Source organism: Dermacentor variabilis, chromosome 6 (assembly GCF_050947875.1).
Source record: "Dermacentor variabilis isolate Ectoservices chromosome 6, ASM5094787v1, whole genome shotgun sequence".
NCBI classification, from domain to species: Eukaryota; Metazoa; Arthropoda; class Arachnida; order Ixodida; family Ixodidae; genus Dermacentor; species Dermacentor variabilis.
In genome coordinates, this window is record NC_134573.1 from 120,053,016 (window position 1) to 120,069,574 (window position 16,559).

Below are 16,559 nucleotides of genomic sequence, written 5' to 3' on the forward strand. Positions count from 1 at the left end.
ACGGAAATTCTCAGCGATAACTGTGAGTGCGAGACGGTTGCTCAGTTCAGTTGCCTTTATGAATTCCAGCAGCACTATTGCTGTTTTGTGCAACTGTGATATGCGAGACCATTGTCTAAATATCTTGTCCAACAAGAAATGCATTCCGGTTGAGTGTTGTGGAGGCAGTTCGCAGGGCAACCCCCTGCCTTTCGAGGTACGGACAGCATGGCGTTAAAGGTGTTCTGCAGTTTCTTCGCGGGGACGGGCACAGTAGCTGACGCTAACAGTCATTTCTATCGAGAATGAGCATGGCCTTCTCAAGCAAGGCAAGAGCAAGGTATGCCATGAGAGATGACATTATCACCTTATGGCAGTGAAGACAACGCAATGTCCCCTGCCATTCGCAATCCCCTTTGCAAGTGAAAAGCTGCGCGTGTTCAAGGGAGGTACTCGAGATGTTCGCCACCTCATGTGGGCATGTGAAGGACCTAACACATTCTGGGAAATGTACCAGCCTTCGCTCCGTACTCGATTTGATTCTCCGCTGAGCACTTAACAGGAGGCATCGAACGCCTCCTGCGCTCATCCCCAAAATACCGTGGTTCTGAGGAAAAGTGTCTCGTTCAAGACACTTTGCCTCAGAACCTACAAAAGAAAGACCTTCCACGTGCGCGGCTGCAAGACCTTATGTTTCCAGAAGAATCTGCTATTGCTCGCAATGAAGTTGCGCACCTTCTCCTTACGTTTTCTAAAAAAAAAAAACGAATTTCTTGGCTGCAACCGCGTGACCAATGACGAAGAAAAAGTAGGGGATACAACCCGTCGCTGACTCTTAACTGATTTTCTTGATGCTTTGGTAGATGCCCCAGTGACAGTGCAAAAGACGATCAGGCGGAACAATCGGCGTGCCCTCGATCGCGTTGCTAAACCCACCTGTAGCTGCAATACACCTCCATCAACCGCCGTGGTGGCTATGGCGTTGCGCTGTTAAGTGCGAGGGCGCGGAATTGAATCCCGACTACGGCAGCCGCGTTTCGACGCGGGTGAAAGTCAGAATCTTCCGTGTAGCGTGCATTGGATGCAGGTTACAGTACTTTAGGCCGTAAAAATTAATCCGGAGTCCCCCTAGCCCCCCTCCTACAGCGTGCCTCATAATCATATCGTGGTTCTGACACGTAAAACTCCAGAATTTAGTTCTTAATTAATTTGCACCTCTCCACTACATGGGACCGTGGCCTCACCGACCCCGTGCAAATCCATTGCTCTGTCCTCATCTCGCCAGCAATGCGAAACTTATCCCTAACGCCTTCTAGCCAGAACCTCCTTCGCGCTATTCAGGAACTGAACCTGCTTCGAGTGCGTCGATCGTACATTGCGAAATCATACGGTAATACTAGGCGGCATAGATACAACAGGCGCGACTTTCGAAATGTGTAACATTTTAGCGTCGCTGTGCCATGACGAAAAAAGTATAGTGTTGTCAGGAGGCAACAAAAGCACGAAGCAGCCATAAAATGAAAAGCAGAGGGGACGCATGAGGCGGAGCGACTACAAGGGACGGGCTGCCCACTTCCTGTCGCCGGCACGCGACCCGAGATGGAGGCGTGCGGAGCTGCTCCTTCATCGTCCGCTGGCGGTGACTTCGCGACGGCGGCGCAATTGTCTCGGCCGCGTAATTAGAAGCAGCTCCAGCGACAGCGTCCTAGAAGGAGGCACAGGAAGGGGAGAGGCAGCGGTCACCCTCAGCCACCTGGCAGCGTCTCATCCGCGGCGCTGAGATCAGCGAGCGTTGGTGGCTCGGCCACCCCGGTTCGTTGGCTTCGAGTGACCTCTCCTGACGGCGGCGGCCAGCGCGTCGCGTTTGTATTTATGCATACTCGTGCAAGCATAAGCTACGCCGTTGCGTGGCCCTGCTCAGGCTTCCTTCGCACTCCGTTCATTCCGAAGCCCATCGCTGACCTTGCCAAGGACAGAGCTGCGTCTCGTGGTAGAGTCACTCCTCTCGTATGCTGTCTGACCCTTTAAAGGGACAACTGAGACAAATATTAAGTCAAGCTGTATTACTAATATACCCCTCGGCAATATAAAACGCCTAATCTTATTTTAAGATGACGCTTTGCATAAGCTAAAGAAGAAAAAAGAAAAGAACATCGTAATAAATACGGGCGGCTACGCCGCTATGAAGTCCCCACGTAATAGCTCGCTTAATGTAATGAATATTTAGTTAACGGATTGTTGGTTAAGGACGGTACCTAATTGCTAAGGAAGCAATTGCCAGTTCGACGTTTTACTGCGCCACAACAACCCAAATTCGAGAACACAAGCCCAGTATTGGTTCACATTGATCTGTACTGGCTCTGAGGTTTCAGTGTGAAATTCCAAATTAAATTCCGTTTCCACATCGGCATCTCGTGATTGCGACGAGACCATACAGCCGATACCCCTCTACTACCCTTCTTTTGACAATGAAAGACAACATATTCCTAGGGGTGGGCAGAACTTGTTTGCCGCTATAAGCCGACTGGACGACAGAGTGCTCACAGAAGGAAAAAAAAAAAGAAACATACTAGGACCAGTGACACAACCCTCCTCTGCGCAGGGGGCCACGAGAGAACTGCGCTACTCTTTCAATACGAATACGCGCTGTGACCGCCTTTGATTGCGTGGCGCACGCTGTTGGGTGTGCGAGAGCGTCACTTGTTTTGTCTTCCCCTTTTCCTTTCATTTGTCATTTCCTTCCCGCTCACGTCCCTAGCTCAATAGAGGGTACCGATCCAGGTGAAACGTGATTATAGCCTCTCTCACTTTCCTTTCGTTTTATGCATTTCTTTCTTTCTCTCTTGTGCATTTTCACCCCAATATCAGAGCAAATAGAGTTGTGAAAAAATACTTCACTAGTCTGAAGTGATCCGTTGCTTCCTCCGCTTAAACGTACGTCTGCTGAAGAGCAGGGCAAAATTGTGTTTTGAGATATGCGCCGTAACCAGGCTGAAGCGCTTCACGCTTCGTGAACGCCACCTGTAGACGCCAACCTCTTCTGAGCCAGACCGTGCGACTGTCAAGCACAGTGAACAGCGCACGCGATGAAATGCAACCACAACAATGTGACGAAACACGCGATAGAGAAACTACAAAAGAGAAAGCAACGCAAGGATCAGCGCGAGAACTCTTTCCGCCTTAATCCGATTCGCGCTGACGGCGATGCGAGCCACGCATTCGAGGTCGTCGTCGCTCCCACTGCTGCGTGCGTGTTAGTAGATTGTGTATGCGGGACCCCGGCGGCGGCGGCAAGCGAGACGACTGTGGTGGAACGCTTCGTGGAGGCTCGATTTGACTTCGATCTCGCATCAACGCGGGACCATTAGTCGAGAGGCGTGCAGTGAACCGCGGTAGCGCGAAAAATCAGGCACCGTGAAACACCCTCCACTCGCGCGGAGTGAAATACAAGTCACGTGAGCGAGCGGTACACGAATGGTCCCTCCCAGGAAACCTTGTGGGAGCCGGAGCTTTTCGTGAGCGACGCACTCTTGAGTATGGCGTCGGAAAAGCGCGCTTGGCGGGAACAGTGTTCAACTCCTCTGCGTTCGGGTGCGCGCACGCCATCCGTGAAAGCTGACAAATTACTAGCGAATGCTTTCTTTTAATCACCAGTACCTGTATTCACAAGAACGTTCTTACGGTATATATGTTCGTAAGAGCATATGCCAGCAATGGCGGACACATCATTAGTGATGGCAGCTGGCCAATTGACATATCACAACGCTTACAAAGGGAAAACTTCGTGAATTCGACTTTTCTAAGCTCCGTATTTCTAAGGTCCGTAATATGCTCCTCACGGAAGTATGCTTCTAATGCCTTTTTAAAAGTTCGCCGTTACTCTCCGGAATATGACAGCGGAATTGCAACTCTTACGATATGAAATCATTATGGAACTACAGACCACTAACATTCTCAGTGCTCATAAATCTAATTCACTAATCTAATCGCACACTGTGGGTGTGCGTGTATGATATTTTTACTGGACCGCCGTTTTAGCGTATTTACTGCAGTATACTACTGCTCGATCTGCGCGTTTTTCGAATCGTGGAACGGGTGACGGAGGGAAAGTTTGCAGAGCTAAATGTTAATATTTTCCGACTATCAGATGCTATATACACGTGGTTAGCGTAGTCCGCGTATCGAAGGAGGTCGTAACACATGGCCCCTTAAGAAATAGGCGGCGCGTAAATCACCGCTAGATCGGCGTTCCTTCATATATGCTCACGTAAAACATAGCAGCATATATATGTAGCAACACTACGCGAAATGGGCGACACGCACTGCAAAATGCATTGCGCAGAGAGGGCAGGCCGACTGACAGCACCGCACCGCACGGCGGCCAAGCTTGCGGTCAAGTATTTCCCGCGCGCAGCGTGCATTTTTTTTTTTCATTTTTTTTTCCTCATCAATAAATGTTTATTCCTCCTCCTCCTCCATAAGTGGAAAGGACGGCTCTTGTCCCCAAAACGTGCTGTTCTCTTTTCTTTTCTTTTCTTTTCTTTTTTTCCTGGCGTACAGCGCGCAGACAAGCTGGCGTGCATTATTTCGCGCACTTACTGCTCACGCAGTTAAGCTACGGGCGCCGCTTACCTCGTTCGAGCCGTTTTGCTGGCGGCAGCTAATCGCTGTGCGTGGGTGCTGGGCATGAAAATCGCTGATCCCCGCGCTGAAATGCGGCTTCGCGTGCAACAGGCAGGGTCGCTCTGGCGCAACGTGGGCTCCATCAGGTGCAAGCGCGGAGGTCTCGTTCGCACAGGGGGCGCGTGACGGCTGTTGGCAAAAGAAAACGGTATATCATAGGTAAATCGTGGTGATCTGTGCGTGAACGGTCACGTGCTAGCAGGAACGAAACCGAATTGCACGCGGGCCCGATACGACAACACCAGAGAATACACACACACACACACACACACACACACACACACACACACACACACACACACACACACACACACACACACACATATATATATATATATATATATATATATATATATATATATATATATATATATATATATATATATATTATTTTCGCTTGCCGGCATGAGCGCTTACCATTCGTTGACTTTTCGTTGCGGCGTTCGGACACGCTTTCTTTTTGTTCTGCGCATAGTAACGAAAGGCGTGCGGACCATACAGTTTCTCACTATACTATACCTAGAGGGAAATCTGGCGCGGCTGTATTGTGGTATGCATGGGATTGCCAGTACATTGTGGCTGCGGACTGGCCTCGTTCTCGGGGAACCAGGACACCTTGAAGACGGGCCTGGCAAGCACCGTCCCGCCTGTCACAATGATTCATTTTCCCCTAAAACAGCATCGTGAAAAGCTGTTTTAGCCTTAATATTACACAAGAACATGTTTTGTTTAATAATGAGAACTTGTTATCGCATGTACAATTCTATGAAAGGTAAAAAGTATCAGCGGGCTGCTAAAGTTGGAGGACAGACAACGAGATTCGCGCTCGCTTTGGAACAGTTTGTCGTCTGTTCTTGCTTTTCCTCGCTTGGTTATGCATTGTAGGTGAGTAAACTTCAGCGTAAAATATAATATGCGTGAATGAACACCTTTTATGAAGTTTTAACTTTAAGAACGCGTTATTTGGGTAGCCATATCCACGTTTTAGACGCAGCCTTTTATAACACCAGCCAACACAAGCCTCATAGACACATATACCGTCATTCCCATGACAGCACAGCGCCCTTTAAGAAATTCCTATAGACGGTGGCACCAGATTTCCCTCTAGGCGGTATAGTGAGAAGCTCTATGGTGTGGACGTTGTACGTGTGCGTACGTATAGTACGTGCGCATTATGTATGTATGTATGTATGTATGTATGTATGTATGTATGTATGTATGTATGTATGTATGTATGTATGTATGTATGTATGTATGTATGTATGTATGTATGTATGTATGTATGTATGTATGTATGTATGTATGTATGTATGTATGTATGTATGTATGCATGCATGCATGCATGCATGCATGCATGCATGTATGTATGTATGTATGTATGTATGTATGTATGTATGTATGTATGTATGTATGTATGTATGTATGTATGTATGTATGTATGTATGTATGTATGTATGTATGTAGCGTTTCTGCACCACAGTGCAAACCCTTTTATCTCAAATCGGAAATTTCGGAAATGCAGGGGTCATGATAATAGTATTCAGTATTACTATCATGTTGCCTCTACGTTGCGCAGGCGGTGTGCAAAGCCATAGAAGAAGCGAACGCGAGAGGCTTAGAGTATACCAAGACGGTAACCTGAGCAACCCGGCCCATGCTCTGTTCGAGTTCCTAACTTTGGGCTAGATATTCTTGAATTTCATTGTTGAGGGCTGAGTTCTACGTACAGCGTGACTTTGTTGGCGGTTACTGAAAAGCACGAGTGCAGAATTCCTATTGAATTACATATTAAATATAGTTATATTACACATTAATTAGATGATTAAAGGTTTTGTCTTTCGAACAGTTCAACTGACCTTACGGAATGAAGAAAAGGTACCATTGTAAACGAATGATGCAACAAGCGGCAACAAAAGCGGTCTGCACCGGCCTTTATATTCCGTTACCCTAATATACTATTTAGATAATTAGTTTGTCTATTCAGCAGTTCAGCAGACCTTCTTAAGGGATGAAAAAAGGGCAAGAAAGAGCAGATGCGTATTTGCAGCACGCCTCTGCTCTCAACATGCATGGGTTCATGGAACGTGTGATGCTAGCCCATTTTACTTCGCTCTTTGCCCATGCTTTCGAGAGCATATATAAAGAAAGCAACGTACATGAGCATTATTTTATTCAATTTACTCTATTGTATTACTTTCTTGTATTGCTTTGCCGGACAAATGTCGGTCTCATTATGTACCGCGCGAGGACTGCTTGACGCACCGAGTGATTCCGCACAAAATATACGAAAAAAAAGAAGAGATTGTGCAGGCAAAGCACAATCCATTTCCTGCGCCAGCAGCAACGCGTTTCGGGTACAGAACCATTTATTTAACATCTGGCATGGCCGCAGGCTGACGTCATGTACTTGCGGCTTGTGCTAGAGGCGCATGCAAGGCGAGAACACCAACCAGCGTGTCATGGTGCGCACCGTGACAGAATTTATTACTCCGAGTCGTTCTCAAAAGGTTTCGTGCTTTTTGCTGTTTCTTTGATGGCAGCGTCATCCAGCACCAGTCCTCTAGTTTGGTACATTCACCGAAGCAGCTGATGCGCGCGCCAGAGCCTGTCTACTTAACGTTTTCATAGCGATACTGAAAAGATTACCCGTACTAAACGTTTGAGATGCTTAGGAGCCGCTCGACGAGGGTTCTTTTGGATGTAGTGTGCAGTGGGCATTATTTATTTTTATTTATTTATTTCAACGTACCTTACAGGCCCCAAGGGGAGCATTGAGTAAGGGAGGCGTCGTTGAACAAATGATGAGAAGACCGATACACGGGAGCTAAAATGTGAGAGCTAGAAATGTTTACAATGATAACGTGCTTGCAAAACAGCGTTACAAACAAAAACGCTAAAGCAATAAACGAGTTGTCAGGAAAGGAACGAAAAGTACAGTTCACGGTAACATAAAAAGGGGCGTATGGTAATTCTGTTTGTTCTAAAAGCAAGGTCAATGGGAGGGACACTCATCCACCTGAAGTATTTCACACACAAGGGAGTGAGTGATGATGGCTTAGATGTCACGGCTTAAAGAGATTCACAAAACATGAGGACCAAATTCAAGGTCGTTGTCATATGTGTAAACGGGCGACGCGTTGCCGCTGGACGAAACGGAGACTGCTCCTATAAGAAATCCTGCCAGCGGAAAGCAAGTGGGCGTGTAACATTCGCCGAAACCAATGTTCATGCGAATCTGGCAGCGCCCATAGAATTATACAAACCATAAAAATGCTTAGAAAAATATAATAAAAGAGCACGCGGAATTTGCTGATATATATATATATATATATATATATATATATATATATATATATATATATATATATATATATATATATATATATATATATATATATATACTTACGAAACGATTTCTTTTTCTTTGCATAGAGAAGCATAGACCTCGCTGAGCGCTCCAATAACCTGTCACACGTTCCAATAACCATCAGCATGCGGTGTTGAAGTTGTGACAAAAGTAATTGTAGTTGGGATGATGCTTCTCGTCGATATATGTGGTGGCGTCGAAAGCGCCACGTGCAGGTCGTCTACATCGCTAAGCTACGTGCCGATTAGAACCAATTTTGAAGCAAACTTTATAGTTATGCAACAACTACTACAGACACAACGAAGCCGATGACGACTCCCGACACATTGCTCCCGAAGCAGCGGCCATCCCACCAATTTATCCAACCTTACTGACGTCAGCCACCTCTGAAACCCCGCATACGCGGAGGCCACGTCGAGGTCGTCAGTCGATGCCGGAGGCGTAACCTGAATTTTGTGTTGCTCTTTTCATTACTGCCGAAGCCCGCTCCGCTGCTACGCACGGCACATGATACATCGTGCTGCACTCCAAATCGGAGCTCTCCTCCGCTGACTCGGGTGTGGTAGGCCGGGTCGAATCGATCGCGTATGCCTTAGCCTCGAATCCTGGCCCTGGCCACCTCCGTTGCATCTGAAGAGCCGCCCGGACAACGCTGTAGCTGCTGGAACCGCTCGGGGTTGCACTGCAGGCCCGTTTTGTATTACGGGGCGTAGCGCACATTAGAGTGGTACGCATGAACGCTTTGCGTCGGTCGGAGACGCCTTCGGTAAGCGCTGATATTAACGACTGCTGCTTGTATGGGGCCGTGAGACCTCCGTGCTTCGTTCTTTTTTTTTTTTTTTCATGTTCCTCTTCCTCGACCGTTATGGACGCCTCCACGCAGGAAGAAAGGAAAGGAGATCGGCTCCCAGCGGCGATTAAAAGCGTATTAATCAGTGTGCGGTAATTTTGGTATGCGCACGTAGTAGGGGTGGTCCCAATAGGATGCACTCGGGGTGTAGAGTGGCAGATATACGGCCGCTGCGTAACTCAAGCTCTTTCGGCACCCTTGTGCGCGTGCATGTTACTGACCACCTGAAAAAAAATGTCGCTTATGGACGGACTCACAGGTTGGGGACGAAGAGCCTACCACGTGCAATGAAATATTAAAAAAAAAATTAAAATTGTTATCAACGCATTGGTTTCGCTGGCGGATCCAAAAATGAAGATAACGCGACACCCTACGCGAATTCTTTGAAGTCACGGCATTTTTATGAGCGCTCAGTGGAGTTTTGCTGATAACAAACTCCAATACACTTTATGCAATTCGCTCTTTATATATTTATTATCTTAATGGTCGCTTGTCTGTAACTTTAAATGAAGAGACCCAATCCTGCTCGCTTTTGTTCACTGTAGCTGCTCTTCGTTTACATTATTTCATATGGCTAAATACATTCAGCAATTTTTTGCAGGCTCGACTACATTGTGCAGCATTAAGGTTCATTGTATCAACAAAGTTAGGTCTTTTGGAAGTCTCGATTCTCTCTGGCCAGATCGCGGCTGCCGCGCGCACAAGAATCGGCTTGCTTCCGCTCCAGAAGCTGACATGGAACCCGGTTCCCGCAGGGGTGGTCCTTTCGGCAGTGTCGAACAGACCCCGCGCAGGCGCAGAGGCGCGTATACGCATCGCGCAGCCAACGGGTGAACGCGACGCGCTGAGCGTTCCTGCATCGCATTCGCGGCGACGTGAAGCATTATCGTTATAATGCCGCCAAATTGTGCTCGAGTGTGATCGATGATTACAAAACGGCCGAGGCGGCGCGCTACAGCGGTTGGCGTCCTTCCACGCGTGCCGACGGCATCTGTCTTGGCGAAGACCATCGCAACGGACAACCAGCGAGTGCAGTCAATTTTACCGGCAGTGAACTTCGCGCTCATCGGGTGGGCGCTGGTTGCACGCTACCCATGCGGACCTGCACCCGCTGTTCGCCGCGTCTCGGCATTTCCCTGATCGTTTTTCTCCGTGGGACTCTTCAGAGGCGATTTGGGAACCTTATGTTTGCGCGCGATATGAGCGTAATTTCTTTCTCGTGATAGCTGGGTTACGAAATGCCGGAGAGTGCTGTCGTCGGGTGCGCAGCGTTAGCTATCATTTTCTGAGGTCGCCCGCGTATACACGAGCCAAAAAATAGCTAGGTCGTAACCCCGAAGATTTAAAAAAAAAAAAGGAAAGAAAAAAACGACGACATTAACGTGAAACCCGTGCTATTCGTAGAAGTGGCAGATTTCTGTTCCAGTCATTTTCTTTCTCCTGCCCTACCTGAAGAACGACTTTCTTTGTGAGGCGCGTATTACTAGCAACATTAATTGCGCATTAAAGAAACATAATGAAGAGTAAGGACGCCGTTGTCTCTGTATCCCTACAGCTTGCTCTGGGCGGTACATACTAGTGGTCCTGTTCCACCTCTGATATATTCACTAGTTACTGACTGAATATTTAATAGGGTCATAGGTAGGAGCGGCATTATAAGCCCGAAACAACATACACAACGTTCTTAAGCACACATTTTATTTCCTATAATAATGCGTCTTGCAGTGTTTATTTTTGTGTGTCTGAAGTGTTTTTGTTTTTCATGAACACCACAATGTTCGTGATTGTGGCAGCGCATACTGAACGGGTGTCCCCATTAATTGGAGGAAATTCACGGTCTAGAAAGCTCATAATGCTCATTATTATGCTAGATCATTATCATTATTTGTCCACCGCGTGACCAAGGCTCAGAAATCTCCACTTCTACATCCCATGTGACAGCTGACACCATCCTACGCCTGCAAGAAATACAGTTTTATCAGACCACCTATCTCTCCACCGTCCTATACTGCGTTTCACTTCTTATTGCACTCATTCTATCATACTTTAATCGACCACCGCTTACCTGCACTACGCATTTCAACACCTGCCAAAGTTGCACTTCTTTCTCTTTAATTTCAAATATACAAACTTTGCCTCTACCACTTTACTCCCTAATCGGTACCACCATTTTCCTCGCGCTTAACGTTACACTTACGCCTGTCACCTTGCGTTTATCGCTAGTTGCGTGTTCTTTAGCATTTTCACAAGCTTGCTTGTTGCCCTCCAAGCTGCAGCCCCCATGGGCTCGTACTGGTAGGTTGTACAGAGTGCATGCAATTTACTCTTCAACCTCACATAATAATAATAATAATAATAATAATAATAATAATAATAATAATAATAATAATAATAATAATAATAATAATAATAATAATAATAATAATAATGATGATGATGATGATGATGATGATGATGATGATGATGATTCACCAGCCCTTTTCCTCCCCGTCCCTTTTCCCCAGTGTAGAGTAGCAGGCCAGAGCAAGTTACCAGCTCAGGCCGACCTCTCTGCATTCCTGTAAATCTCTCTCTCTCTCTCTCTCTCTCTAAGACTTTAAAGACCTAACACAGTTACACATCAAGGTGAAGTAGAACACCTTGTTCGCCTTTATTTCTGAAGTGTACATTTGTACAACATGTAAGGATGTGATGTTGTTTTAGTAAATACCTACTTAGCATAGTAAAGAGCCAGCAAAGTCATTGTTTATATCAGATGCGATTTCACATATGTTTTACACCCAGTGGCACCTGATGACGACAATCAGTATGTGTGTTTGACTATAAAATGCAAGAACGTCGCACTCACGCTCATAGGTGCCTACATTTCACCTAATAGTCGATTTGACAACGCACGACTGGGTGCAATTTTAACAGCGACACCTGGACCATGGGTTATTACCGGCGACTTCAATGCGCATCATCCGCTATGGGGAAGCTTAAAGATGGACTGTCGAGGCAGACGTGTACTATCCTTCGCGTCGGACCATGAGCTCTGCTGCCTAAATGATGGCAGTCCCACTTTTCTGCGGGGATTGACATACAGCAGCTGCCTGGACTTGACATTTGTTTCAAGATGCCTCAGTGCCAGTGTGAAATGGTTCACGGACAACGAAACGCATGGTAGTGACCACGTTCCAACATATGTCAAAATCGACGGCATACGCAAGTCACACTCTACTACAGTTCTTCATCACATCGACTGGCCTAAATACACATTGCTCATGGAGAAGAATTGCCAAGAGATCCAGGATTGTCTGCCTGGCAACATCGAGAAGCTAATTAACGCTGCTGCTCAAGAAGCCACAAGATCTTTCAGGCCTATTCCTAAATTTTCTGAATTCGAAGCAGAATTGGAGCGGCTTCGAGCAATCCGCCGTCGCGCGGAAAGAAGGTACAGGCGCACCAAGTCCATCTACGACCTACGGGAGGCGAGACGCATACAGAAGAAGATCCAGCGTCGGATCAACTCCCTGCAGTCTCTAAGATGGAAGACCTTCTGTGATACCCTTGATCCACGTAAACCCCTGTCACATATATGGAGAACAGTGCGTGGTCTTCGAACATCACCGCAACAACGCCACCCCTTCAAATGCCTGGCTCTCTACCAAGGTCGCAGAGAGATCGACGTAGCGGAGGACTTCTGTTTCAAAGTTGCTGGTTTACCGCCATCGTTCGCTATACGTGATCCCCGTGATGTTCCAATCTCGCGGGATTCTCGTATGGACAATCTGTTTTCCATCGAGGAGTTGCAGGCGGCGTTGGCAGCGTGCAGACGTTCCTCATCGCCTGGGCCTGACGGGGTGACATACGCAGCTCTTGGAAACCTCGGTCACACAGCCCGGCATGCACTTCTAGACGTGTACAATAATTCATGGCGTGATGGAGAAGTTCCAGCTGCATGGAAGTCCAGCCGCCTTGTGCCTTTGCTCAAGCCAGGTAAATCACCCCTAGATGTGGCGTCTTATCGTCCCATTGCTCTGGCCAGTTGTCTAGGAAAGGTGATGGAGAGGATGGTGCTGACGCGTCTAGAGTGGTATCTAGAACACTACCGGTTATATCCTGACGCTATGGCAGGCTTTCGACGCGGACGCTCTTCTATAGACAACGTTATAGATCTTGTCTCGTCTGTTCAGCACGAAAAAAGCCTCAGGAGACTGTCAGCGGCGATGTTCCTGGATGTCAAAGGCGCATATGACAACGTAACCCATCAAGCCATCCTGGACGCCTTGGGTGAGGTCGGCCTAGGCGGCCTTGTTTTTCGGTGGATATCCAGCTTCTTGAAGGACAGGTCATTCTTTGTGCAAACAGAGGACGGTGCGTCATCACAACGCAACACGTACCGAGGCGTACCACAAGGCGGAGTTTTGAGCCCCACTCTATTTAACCTGGTGCTCATCGACCTGGTCCATACCCTTCCGGAATCCGTCCATGTGTCGATCTATGCAGACGATATATGCATTTGGTCATCAGGAGCGACGCGTCCTCAGGTGCGCGCCAGACTTCAAAAAGCGGCCACACTAACATCAGGTTATCTTCGAGCACGAGGTCTGGAGCTGTCCTGCGAGAAGTGCTCTATAGTCGCTTTCACGCGTAAAGCAATGAAACCGTACGTTATCAGAATTAATGGACAGCCAATTGCCTACGAGAAGACGCACCGGTTTCTAGGAGTGATAATAGATCGCGACCTTTCCTGGAGTCCTCAAAAATCCTACCTAAAAAGGAAATTAGTCATGATAACCCACGTGCTCAGATTTCTTGCGGGCAAGTCATGGGGTGCGTCTGTGAGTGCGATGCTCCAACTCTATAACGCACTGTTCCTCGGTCTCCTGCGCTATAGCTTACCTGTACTGGGTGGGACCGGCAAGACCAACCTCCGTGCCCTCCAATCTGTACAAGCGCAAGCTCTGCGAATTTGCCTTGGTCTTCCCAGATGTGCGTCCACGGCTGCAACAATAGCCATCGCGCATGACCACCCCATCAACACGTATCTTCAAGTCGACACTTTAAGGATGCATATCAGGCACTTCGCCCGCCTTCCATCGCATCATCTCGCCTCCCTTCCTGCCGCTCGACCTCGTTCAGCGTTTAGCAAGATTATTGCCGCCAACCATGGAATTTTACCGTCAAACTTCACGCCTGCAGCACGACCACCTCAACCGCTGTGGTGCCTCCATCCACTCCAGGCTCTTCTTGCTATTCCCGGTATCAAAAGGAAAACGGAGATGTCCACTTTCGCCCTCAAACAAACCGTGCTTTCAGTGCTACATGAACAGCACAGAGGACGCATCCATGTTTACACAGACGGTTCTGTATGCTCTAATAGTTCAGCTGGAGCAGTGGTGATTCCCGCAGAGTGCGTCACCCTCAAGTTCAAGACATCTCACATTACGTCATCGACGGCTGCAGAACTCGCAGCTATCCGTGCTGCTCTGGAGTTTATAGTTCACAAATCATCACATTCATGGTCCATCTTATGTGACTCAAAGGCAGCTCTTCAGTGTCTGATGTCTCCTTTCAACCATGGACCAAATGAGCACCTAGTCGCAGACATCCGACTGCTCCACCATCACGCAATCAACAAGGGACACAACATCATCTACCAGTGGATACCGGGACACTGTGGAATTTCAGGAAATGACAGTGCGGATGACGCTGCCCGGTCGGCTCATGATGGTGCCCAGATTATACCCATACCGCTGTCAAGAACAGACGCAGCCACAAGTCTTCGCTCCCTCGCCCGCGAGCTTACGCAGAATCTGTGGAACACCAGTGATTTCACGAACGCACGTCTCCACAAATTGGATCCACGTCTGCAACTCCGCCTACCACCAGGGTTGCCACGAGCGGAAGCAACACTTCTGTGCCGCCTGTGGCTCGGCGTGGCATTCACGAACTCATATTCATTCCGCATTGGCATGGCCGACAGCCCTACTTGTGACACCTGCGGCTGCGAGGAGACGATTCAACACCTCCTATGTGACTGTCCCCGTTACGCAGTGCGAAGAAAAGTGCTCGTGACCGCTCTCGCAAAACTGGACAATCGCCCCTTTACAGAGGAAAAAGCTCTAGGACATTGGTCCAGACGGGCTTCGGCACTCAAGGCCTTAAGGGCTTTGTTGAAGTTTTTAAGGAACTGCGAATTGTGCGACCGTCTTTGAACGTTGTAGCGCGTAGTTTCGCGTTACTGTGTGAATTTTCTCTTTTTTTTCCATTTTTTCCCTCTTCTTCTTTCTCCTTTTATTCCCTTTACCCCTTTCCCCAGCACAGGGTAGCCAGCCGGTACTTACACTGGCTAACCTCCCTGTCTTTCCTCTCCTTTGTCTCCTCCTCTAGTGAGTAATTGGTTTGCTGAACTATCCACAACTGAAAACTCGCTCTAGAGTATCAAAAATCCAATTGCATGCCATGCGCTAAGTGTCGACCCGTGCCTAAATTGGGATTTTGAGGTGTCAAACTCAGCCTAACATTGGGCATATCGCAGGGTGAAGATGTCGATAAGCGACCCATGATGTTGTGGAAATGCGCGCCTTATGCGCTATTCTCGATATATTCATTCCACTGCAATTTTCTTGACCCGTGTTCAGCTTCGAGAATCGGCGGCTAATTACAATGGCTTGTTCCCTTTCATCATCATCATCATCATCATCATCATCATCATCATCATCATCATCATCATCAGCCTGGTTACGCCCTCTGCAGGGCAAAGGCCTCTCCCATACTTCTCCAACAAGCCCGGTCATGTAATAATTGTGGCCATGTCGTCCCTGCAAACTTCTTAATCTCATCCGCCCACCTAACTTTCTGCCGCCCCCTGCTACGCTTCCCTTCCCTTGCAATCCAGTCCGTAACCCTTAATGACCATGGGTTATCTTCCCTCCTCATTACATGTCCTGCCCATGCCCATTTCTTTTTCTTGATTTCAACTAAGATGTCATTAACTCGCGTTTGTTCCCTCACCCAATCTGCTCTAGCTTTTCTTATCCCTTAACGTCACACCTATCATTCTTCTTTACATAGCTCGTTGCATCGTCCTCAATTTGAGTAGAAACCTTTTCGTAAGCCTCCAGGTTTCTGTCCCGTAGGTGAGTACTGGTAAGACACAGCTATTATACACTTTTCTCTTGAGGGATAACGGCAACCTACTGTTCATGATCTGAGAATGCCTGCCAAACGCACCCCAGCCCATTCTTATTCTTCTGATTATTTCCGTCTCATGATCCGGATCCGCCGTCACTACCTGCCCTAAGTAGATGTATTCCCTTACCACTTCCAGTGCCTCACTACCTATTGCAAACTGCTGTTCCCTTTATAGGCTATTTACTATCGTTTCTTATCTTTTCACATATTAATATTCTAGCCTATCCTTAGACTTCAGTGTGATATTATTTCGTGATGGGGAGACATTTGGTAAAACTTCCAGCCGTTTTACGGAACAGCATGCGAAGTTTGAAGCTCGTCCTCAGCTCAATAAGGCCTCCACAGTCGCCGTCACATTGCCCATAGACGGCGTCAATATCAAAATACATTTTTCGCGCTAGTAGTAATTTAACCAAAGAGAGAGAGGAAATGATGCATAGAAAGGCAGGGAGGTTAACCAGAGGTAGTTACAGTTGGTTACCCTGCACGGGGGGAAGGAGT

At 47.6% G+C, this 16,559-nt stretch overlaps 1 protein-coding gene across 1 annotated transcript in view; it reads right to left on the minus strand.

The window, feature by feature from the left end:
- Window positions 1-4,740, minus strand: part of LOC142585124 (chitotriosidase-1-like) — a 139,737-nt gene extending 134,997 nt beyond the window's left edge. The window contains exon 1 of the mRNA XM_075695642.1: window positions 4,612-4,740. The gene's annotated coding sequence lies outside the window, so the exon portion shown is untranslated. The remainder of the gene's footprint in view (window positions 1-4,611) is intronic.
- Window positions 4,741-16,559: the final 11,819 nt, after the last annotated feature.